The sequence below is a fragment of the Acanthaster planci genome, linkage group LG05 (genome assembly GCF_054643075.1).
Source record: "Acanthaster planci isolate LZ-2023a linkage group LG05, COTS_SCS, whole genome shotgun sequence".
In the NCBI taxonomy this organism is placed as follows: Eukaryota; Metazoa; Echinodermata; class Asteroidea; order Valvatida; family Acanthasteridae; genus Acanthaster; species Acanthaster planci.
Genome location: NC_141781.1, coordinates 21429915 through 21440581, shown reverse-complemented (window position 1 = coordinate 21440581; position 10667 = coordinate 21429915). Strand labels below are relative to the sequence as shown.

General features: G+C 37.9%; 2 long non-coding RNA genes across 2 annotated transcripts in view; both read right to left on the bottom strand.

The window, feature by feature from the left end:
- LOC147799224 (uncharacterized) overlaps positions 1–10667 on the bottom strand; it is a 159531-nt gene that overhangs the window by 145856 nt on the left and 3008 nt on the right. The window contains exons 3-4 of the long non-coding RNA XR_015425452.1: positions 10345–10438; positions 9422–9516 (exon numbers count right to left, since the gene is read on the bottom strand). This is a non-coding gene — a long non-coding RNA (uncharacterized LOC147799224). The remainder of the gene's footprint in view (positions 1–9421; positions 9517–10344; positions 10439–10667) is intronic.
- LOC147799225 (uncharacterized) lies at positions 326–3190 on the bottom strand. Its single transcript, XR_015425486.1, has 2 exons — positions 2915–3190; positions 326–1528 (listed from the first exon to the last, which is right to left on the bottom strand). It is a non-coding gene; the product is annotated as an uncharacterized LOC147799225 (long non-coding RNA).

Genomic DNA, 10667 nt, shown 5'->3' with positions numbered 1-10667 from the left:
ACTCAAGCGTAACGAAAGATAGCGGCGTCTAATCCTCCGTAAGCCTCGAATCTTTTTTATTGTTTAGGAGAGACTGGACAAAGGAATCCAACAAAAGAATTGGTCTCGTTTTCAGCCGAAGTACCATTCTGTGTACGTGTGTGGAAGGGGACAACAGCATGCAAAACGGCTCGTATTCGCCTCCAATTCCCGTAAGGATAGACCCGTGGGTTCCCTTTTCATTCATCCAATTTCTTTCGCGCCACACCTTTCCTCCTCTCTTTTTATTGGCTCCTTGCCATCACGTGGTCTTCTGGGACCATTAGTATTGCGTATATTCCTGTCATTTCGTCGGCGGGTTTCAGCCAAACAGTATCACACCGTCGGAGTCTCCCAATGTTCCTAACAACACGTGCATAAAATACACCTTACTATGACGCTCAGAATGTGCAAGATACATATCTTGATGCAGTTTCTTTAATATTTCTTCCAAAATTCTATATCATCGTCTAGTGTGAACAACTGGCTACTGTAAGTACTGACCTAAAAACAATATTTCCAAGGGAAACTTAATTTTTTTCCTCGGGAAAAACTGGGTGTGGCACATTGAAGTCGAATTCCTCAGTCTTACTGCCAGCCTTGTGGGGGTTGAGTTTATTTTTCATTCCTAATTGCTAGTTCACTCATATCGTCTCTTAAGCTTTTTCAAACGGTTCCCAGATAAAAAATCTTGCATCCCGACTCCACTTCAGCAGTCGTGTACAAAGTCTATGGGGAGTGAAGAGAATTTTCCAAGTATTTCCTAACAACATTGGAAAATGTTTCTCAGTCCAAAATTCATGTCGTTCCAGCATTTCTGTAATGACTAACTTTTACTGAGATGATATATGATGAAACAACTGAAGTGGAGGCAGGATGCAACATTCCTGCCTCACTTCCAAACGATTAAAACTTGAGCAAATTAACAGGTGCTTTCTATTTAAATTTTCTTGGGTGGTGAAGGCAAATGTTTGTTCATTTGGGAAATAAAAAAGTAACGGCTTCAAATAAGAATCAAATTCAGACAATCATCCTAATAATGTGAATTACTTTTAACCTGACACAAACACTTCAGATCAAATTGATGCATTTTTTGGCTTTAATTTCTTGAACTCAAACAGTATGATGACCATTGTCAAGTAAGAAACTTTAAAATGTTCATTTAGCTTTAAAAATATCATTTGGATAATTTATTGTGGCCAAATTTAACGGAAGGGTCCATATTACAGCCCCATGTGCTTCCTGATCAGAGAAAACTATCAAATCTAAATTCAATACATAGAATTCAAAGTTAACTTATATATTTCTCTATTTTTCCCCTTCATCTACAACGAGTCCATCTCCACATTGGATCCTTTCCGTACTCCAACATCTGAGTGATCTTCAAACTACTGCTGCCTTCAGTGAGAGGGACCAATTGATGCATGACGTTGCTGAAGACATCTTGAACTCAGTCTCGTAATGAGGAGACGCTGAAGACGACAGTGGACAGCCCAGCTTAAATTCCTACCTGGACAAGAGAAATAAAGCCAATTGAACCACTTTCAAATCTGAAGACAATATTTTCAACTGAACTCTACTATTTTGATCAAATAGGAGATATGCATTCCGTAAACTTGACAAGTTTCCTTCAGCAATGCAACAGATTGACTTTTCAATGAATTCTAGAATAATTGAATTTAAAACACCTTGGCTAAATAGTTTGAAAAAGATTGAAAATAGTTGCCCTTACAAATCCTTTCAACGGGACATGGGACTCCTGCAATGGATTCTAAGTTGTGAAATCACCGACAGGATTCAGGAGTGAACTTCAGCATGAACTCTAACTTTCAAGATTGATTTATTCCAAGATTTGCTGGTAACATTTTGTAGAATGAAAAAAAAGTTTGGTTTTGGAGTGTCTGGTGCACTCCTGGTATGTTGAATGATTCTTATACTGAGGTCCAAAAAGTTGCTCCAATTTCAGATTTAAACTTGACTAGCCTTTCCATAGCAGTGACTCTATTCCCCAAGCCTTAAGTAACTCAACAGCAATTGCTAATGCATGCACAGTCCTTGTGGCATAAAACGGTTTAGACAATTTCTCAAGTATAGCTTTTTAACTTGGCATGCCAACAACTTTCTACACAAGTCCTCACGGATTTCTTTCAACTGAAATTGGAGAATTTTTCGACCTCATCTGTACTCCAACATTTACTTCCAAGTTGAGACTTTGCCAGCTGATGTTCTTTGACCTTTAAGAAATGTTCCATTTTTAATCCTGTCTTGCCATGTCAAAGTTTATTTATTTTTAAGGTGCAGACAATGAAAATTATGAAAAATATTAGTCATGCTTTGAATCTCATTGCCCAAAACTGTTTCTGGAATATTTAAAAAGTAATTGGTGAATGAACTTTTCACAAATTCCTAATTCATAGCCTTATCACATTTTGTACCAACAGCTTACAAATTACTTTGATGCATAAGTAAAAAATGTAATGCACCCAAAATTGAAAATCAAAATAATGAAAATAGCACAAAGATTGCTTGCCTCAACATCAACTGGCAACTTCTCAACTAAGTGGTCAACCAAGGATATTTGTAACCTGTTACTGAAAGTCGAGTCTATTTGTTTACAAACATGCCAAGAAAAGAATCCAAAGCATTTTAAAATCAAAATAATTGCAGCCAAACTCTTAATGCAAATCAGGAGTCTTGAAAGGACTCGCTATTTCATCAAATGCATGAGCAAAAAATAAGTTTGAGTGCCATCTTAAAATGCTCATTGACAAAAAGTCACCTTTTCAACAATGGAACAGCCAACAGGTAATTTCAAAGAAGAATAAGGTATCTAAAAAACATGATTTCAGACTCGCTGAAGGTAACAGGTTACAAAATTTAAGGTATTGCTTCTTACCTTGCCATGTGACCTTTGACAGCCAATGAAGCTTGCGTGTGCAATTTAGTGACATGACTGGCCCAGTCCCCTATTCCTGCAAAAAAATTAAAAATTTCAATTGAAAGTAAGTATGAAATCCAATTCCATTCAGGCGCATGAGCTAGAAGAAAAAAGATAGCAGCATCCTCTGTTCAGGCATGCAGTTTAAATGGTAAACCTAGAATGTCCCCATTTTGGTTCAAAGGTCACTGAGTAAGGTAGGCAATGATACCTTAAATGGCTACAGTGAATCTTGATATGTGTCCTATGACCTAACCTTGGGTAATTTGTATATGATCTCCATGTATAGAGGTTGTATACAAATTACAAAAGGCGTGGCCATAGTATGTATATTCATGATACAATGCAGCCACTTTAGGGGAGGAACCAGAAACGTGTGCATTGTAGGGGAACCACAAAGGTTTCTGGAGTTGGACTTTGACAATGCAGAAGCCTTTGCTGTTGCCCTTCCAAGACCATGAGTTTCTGGCTCCATCCTCTAAAGAATTATCCTTGGTTGACTACTTTCTTGAAATCCTCCTTGCATGGAGGAGACAAGGGGGGCTTTTTTGATTTGTGAGAAATAAAGACAAGGGGACACCTTATTCAAATTTTCTGTGTGAAATTTATTCTAGGGGACCCTATTTATTTTTTTCTCATTTAAAAAAAAAAAAAAAAGCAGCAGTGTTGTGCTAAACATACGTTGCTGGTTGGCGCCCTCTACTGTCTGAGGCATGTGGCAGTCTGTGGTCCAGGTACTGTGGTTGATATACCTATTGTTCAGCAAAATCCACTGATGTGCTACTGGCGCTCTGCACCACTGGTATCCTGCCCCACATAATTAAACATGCATTTCACTTCATTGAAAAAACAAACAATGGCCAAAACAAAGGTCAGAAAGTATTCACTGTTGCCAACCTAATCTTTGCTGAGTCTGTATGGGGTATTTCACGGACGTCATCCCCTGTTCGGGCAACCAGGCTGCAAAATTTTGGAAGTAATTTTGGAAGTGTTTTTGGACATGAACTTGAGTGGAAAAAAAGTAAAAACTGAGAAAGCTGTTTTGAATTGGACTTTTCTACTCCATCTCTAATTGAGTCCTGGACCATCAAAATGACAACAACTTCAGCTTAGATGATGACATGTGAATCAGAGAAACACATTCTAACATGGCTGGCTACTTTACAATTTGACTATGTATGGGGGAAAACGAAGCTGTTCTCTGAATGTACTGAAGTGCAGTACTTGTCAATCATTTTGTTTCCACTTGTGAAGGAAGAACCACACACTGTATGAGAAATGTTTGCACAGAGGAATACGTCCAAAATTCGTCTGCACTTTTTCTTTTAAAAAACGAAACCACACAAGCACAAAATCCAAATTGTAGACAGTGTAACTGACAAATAATAGTGTGTATTCAGCAAAGAAAATAGCTGTGTGGTTTGATTGTTTTACAGTACCAGACCCTTGAGGAGATATTGCAGATGACATTGGGTTTGTTAATGGTATACTCCTAGGTGAAATGCTCTACATTTATTCCTATCATGTTGGGAGCATACTAATAAATTCAGAGCGAGAGAGCTAAATATCGATCCTCTAAATAAAGACATATTTTACTGAACTACACAAATTATTGTTTTATAATTCTTGAACTAAGATTAAATTACTTTAACCCTCCTAGGATCTGGAGAAATTCCTTCACAAAATCTATTCCCTTGTGTAGAATACTGGCAAGGGAGTATTAAAAAACCCTGACGTACCAAATGTAACAAATCCCATCCAATGTGCTTCAGACTTAACCTGAAGGGTAAAGACTGTGCATACTTTACTGGCCTCAGACCAAACCTGAAGGGTAAGGACTGTGCATGCTTTACTGGCCTCAGACCAAACCTGAAGGGTAAGGACTGTGCATACTTTACTGGCCTTAGACTAAACCTGAAGGGTAAGGACTGTGCATACTTTACTGGCCTTAGACTAAACCTGAAGGGTAAGGACTGTGCATACTTTACTGGCCTTAGACCAAACCTGAAGGGTAAGGACTGTGCATACTTTACTGGCCTTAGACCAAACCTGAAGGGTAAGGACTGTGCATACTTTACTGGCCTTAGACCAAACCTGAAGGGTAAGGACTGTGCATACTTTACTGGCCTCAGACCAAACCCGAAGGGTAAGGACTGTGCATACTTTACTGGCCTTAGACTAAACCTGAAGGGTAAGGACTGTGCATACTTTACTGGCCTTAGACTAAACCCGAAGGGTAAGGACTGTGCGTACTTTACTGGCCTTAGACTAAACCTGAAGGGTAAGGGTTGTGTATACATCACTGGCCTTTGTAACACCTGTAAATATATAGCTTACATTGTTAGACAGCTAAACACAATTCAACAACGAACAAGACTCCTCACCAAGGTTGAGAAAAACTCCCAAGAAGTTGCACTTTGCCTGTGACCTCCGTAATATTAGAGACAACACACATACATGTATTCTTAAAATGAAAGCAGAATAACATCTGATGACAAGTGAATGGTGTCCCTGGAAATCTGCCAAAGCACTGTGTTCAAGTATCTGCAATGTTAATGGTCACATACATCTACCTAACTTCCTCTAACAGATATGAAATGTCAAAGCTGATATAAAATCTAAAAATTCCCTCCGAATGAAGGTCTAAGTGATATCTTTAAATGCTTCCAGAGCATCGTTTGTTTAAGGTTACTTCTATTTGACCGAATATTACTAATTATAAATGATTTTACTTTGATTTTAACGTTATAATTTTTAAAAGAATACCCCTATCAATTACCTACAGACCCCAATGTAAGTTTATTGTAAATTTAAATTCTACAGGTAACCAATCATTTACTAAGCATGTTATCTTTATCTTGTATTCCTACTTATACCGAGGGACAGATGTTGTCACTCTAGCACTGGGAACTTTAGTAGACAAAAATGAGTCATAAATCATTTGACTATCTTCAAGAAAATTAAAAACTTGAAATGCCTAACTTGGAGTCAAACTAATTATCTTGTTGTCCTTATCATAAACTATTTAACTCTCAGGAAGAAGTTCATTACTATTTGAAACCTGAATTTAACCTGAAACCTGTTTTTCAGATTTCCATGAAAAAAATCCTAAGCCTTGATTGTGTAGACTATCCTATCAACTGTGCTTTCTTCAAATCATGCTTGCTTGTCAAGTTTTGGCCTGCTAATAACAAGGTACTGCTTTTTCTATTTTCCTAAAATTTACGATGTAGTAAAACACATTTACACTTGCAAAGATTATGTTAGATGATCATTGGTTCTGACCTATCAGCACTATTTCCTACTAACGATAAACTTTGACTCTATCTACTCAGTTTCACAAAGATATTTGTGGCTGATCTGTAACTACTATAACCTTTCCTTTCTTTAACAATCCCAATGTCATCTTTGATACCACCTTCAAGGAAACATACCTCCAAACACAAATGAAACCAAAACTAAAATGATTCTGTAGAATCTAGGCAAAGTTGAGCAGCCATATTAGAATGCCTTTCCTCCAAGTCTCACACCAACACCTGAGAAGAAGCCATTATCATTCATCAGGTCTAGAGCCCCCTCAGATCAGAAGCAGATGTCCTCTTTGATAAAGGTTTGGTCATCATGACCTTGCCAAAAAAGCAACCTGTTTACACAGGAACAAAGAATGACGGGTACCAACTTAGGATAACAAAATGATCGAAAAAATGGTGAAAAAAGTGCAATGGTCCTCAGTCCGTTTCACCAAACCATACAGGGACTCCAAAGACTTAAGTAAGCAACAGAAATCCTTTCTTTCCTATACTTGAGAGTTTGGAAGATTTTTGGGTGAAATAGCATGTCAATTATGTGAGGCAGGACACCGGTGGATTAGAGCACCAGTGACACATACAGTCGATTTCACTAAACAATAGGTATATCAACCACAGTACCTGGGCCACAGACTGCCACACGCCCCAGACAGTAGAGGGCGCCAACCAGCAACGTATGTTTAGCACAACACTGCTGCTTGTACATGCGTGTAGAATGGGATTTCATAAATACAAGTAACTCAAATAGACATTTTGGAAACATTTGGCAAGTAAGGTAATGTGAGAACCACTCCCTTGACACAAGACATTCTGAACATAGTTTCTGCAAATACACACTGTTGATGAATAAAACAAATAAATATATGTAAACTAAACAAATTTTCAAAAATACACCAAATCATGCATGAACTGCAGAAAAGTGGACAGTGGTTTCCAAATTTCACATTTTAGATTCTACTTGAATTGATGAACTTAAATAATTCTTTTTGGAATTTTGAAAAGTGTTTGTCTCGTGGTCTGTGTCTCAGATTCAATTTGTGGGAGTGATTCTCATCAATATGCAATAACAAACATCCAAAGGTATGGTTCAAAACATCAAGTGCCATCAATTTGTAGCTGATCAGAGCACAAATGTCTTAGAGCTCGAATCTAACACACAATCAGCAAATCCAAGTTGATCTGTTTGAGAGATGGATGTAATGGTTTTAACATAAATTACCTTCTAGTCAATCAGATGGCCAAATTAATTGGCAATGAGCATCTGTTGCTACAATGTCTCCCCAAATAGTTCTCTAAATTCTGAGATTTAGAAATGCATGGCTTGCAAAAAGGAAAACTTTCATCTAAAAATGTCATAAAAGATGTAATAAAATGTTCCTAGAGATCTTGACTACTATCTTGACACCTGAAATTTGGAACCACACCTTTGACTATACCAAACACTGTAGCCATGAGATGGATCCATTGGGGATATGTTTGCAAAATCCACAGAGGAAAGCCAAAATGGAGACATCCACACATCAGGGGAAGGACAAAGTTGGAAACATTCCCCACACCAGGGGAGGGGAAAAGTTGCAGATATCCCCACACCAGGGAAGGGGAAAAGTTGAAGATATCCCCACACCAGGGGAGGGGAAAAGGTGAAGATATTCCCACACTAGGGGAGAGGCAAAGTTAAAGACATCCCCACACCACGGGTGGGGCAAAGTTGGAGACATCCCCACACCAGGGGAGAGGCAAAATAAGAGACACTCCCCACACCAGGGGAGGGGCAAAGTTGGAGATATCCCCCCCTACACCAGGGGAGGGGCAAAGTTGGAGATATCCCCCCCCCTACACCAGGGAGGGGCAAAGTTGGAGATATCCCCCCACACACCAGGGGAGGGGCCAAGTTAAAGACATCCCCCACACCAGGGGAGGGGCAAAGTTGGAAACATCGCTAGAAAAGGGGAATGAGGAATTTTTGAACATCTCTGTACAACGAAAGACATCAATTGAAGTATCACACAAGAAAAATCCAAGAATGTAAGAATATCCCAACATGAGAGATAAAGAGGCCATTCACTAAACACAGCATGAATCCATCTCATTACATACATGTAGTTTAAAAAGAGGTTTACCAGGAAAACTCAATGAATAGTAACCTATGCGCAGTTTCAATCTTAAATTTTCGTCCGTAGTGTACACCACTTTTTGTCTCAGAATTTTGTCAACATTTAACTTGAAACTTATAAACTTTGCACAACATTTTTGGGGGGTTAGTCTCATATTTACAAAAGCGCATGCTTTTATGTCAAAATTTCGACTAGTCTGATCGACATGATTTTAACAATTTCACTGGATTCATTTGAGTTTTCCTGTTATGCTTCATGATTGTCCAAAAATGAAAAACACAACATCGTCTCATGTTTCACTAGTCCAAAAAAGGCAATGAATTTTATCCTCAAGCAAATTTGCCAAACAGTGTTAGGGCAAATACCAGCAGCAGTTATTTGTAAGGTAAGATGATGATGTCATGCAATGGTATCACAGCGCTGTTACAACAATGGGATCAACCAATAAGCATCAAGGATTTGAGTTTGCTGGAGGATAAAATGAAAGACTTGACCAACATTTACACATTACAAACTAGAAAATGATAGTGTAATGAAACTATCCAAGTTTTCTTACTCCTTGCTTTGTGAATTTATCACAATCATTAATGGAACTTGATTTTTAATTCAACCTTTCAGAAATAGAAACTGCAATGGTAGAAATTAGGATTCTCACCAGAATAAAGAATAGCAGTTGGAATGATCCAATATTTTGGAAGAGTGCAACTCAAGATGAGCAAACTGCCTGTTCTAAGCTTGGAGTAAAACAACTTGGAACGCTCACAAAGGCTACGAAAATATTCAAGTTTACATCACAATGACCTTTCAAAGAAAATCAGTTAAATCTGAAACGTTCTCTGTCAGAGCAAACTTTCAAAATCTTCCTGCTTTTAATTTGGTTCAGTGATGCTGGTCAAATATGTAACCATATACTTGAAAGAAGAAAAAATAAGCCAAAGATTTTTTTCAAAAAGTGTCTCCCCAATTTGAGGAAAGGTCGATGATAAACAAGGATATTTTTGACACCTAAAAACTGCAAATGTACAAATGGTTCTTGGTTTTACATTTCTGATGAAAACGGACGGCTGGACTTGAAATCTCTGGAGGCAAAGCTGTTGTCATGGTAACGATGGATGCTGCTGTTTATCACACTGTTTACCTGCAAAGATGGCAAGGAGAAAATACAGTCACAGGTGAGAAATGCATCGTTGTAAACAAATACAAAACAAAACTCTGAGTACATCTATTTCAGTTTGAAAGTCTATGTCAAGTTTTCAACCACTATGCAATTCATTAATACACAAAGCTCTAGTCTACAGTTAAGTTCAATTACAGAGTTATAATGAAAGAGAAACAGTGAAGCTTTTCTTATTCATTTTACCCATCACATTCACCCTCACTAATTGTGGGATTTCCTTGCTCTAAATCTTCACAAAGACACCAGTATTGTAATGAGCATAATGAAGAACAATTTGAAAGTTTGGCTTCAATCCAAAGGGATGAATCAGAAAGTATCCCATGTATAAGGAGTAACCTCCAGTCTGAATGACTTCTTCATTAAGACCCGAAAAATCTACATGTACTGGTTCACGGTTAATTCTAAGACTTTCTCTGTGTGTTAGACCCACAAATGTATACTACACTGTATGTATGTGACACAGGGTAGAAGAGACTCAGTCATGGGAGGTTTGGCTGGAATTATTTGCTAAGATGGCATTGAGAGTCTTTAATGACACACCTTGACTTGCAATAATTCTAGCAATTGAAACTAGACACAAGAAACTAAGGAACTTGGACCAAGCTTTGTAACATGTATTTCATCTTTGAAATGAGTGATGGAAATTGGCAAAATACAAATTATTACAGTCCTGAAGCCCTGTATTTTAATAACATTTTCCTATCCATGTATGCTCAAAGGTTAGAGTCAATATTATGAAATCTACAGATTCCATATAAGGAATCCCACATATAACTATTTTGAACTCACCTTGCAGGAAATGGCTGCTTGTTTTATTCCTTCAAGTTGCTCTGTCATATAGCATGGTACGATGGACTCACGTTGCCAAGGGTTAAAGGTCAACCTATACAACAAAAAAGTTAAACTACTATTGAGGATATTTATTTTTATATCAGCTGAGTGAAACTCTGAAGGAATTAGTTCGACGGCCAGTTTGTGGGGGATTTACCTCAAAGAAAATCGTCAAGGAATTCAAGTCAAAGAAAATGTACGAAGTGGAACGATGGTAAAAGATTTTGTTTTGAAAAACCATTAGTACACTTATCAAACAATCCATTGGCTATGCCATGAAT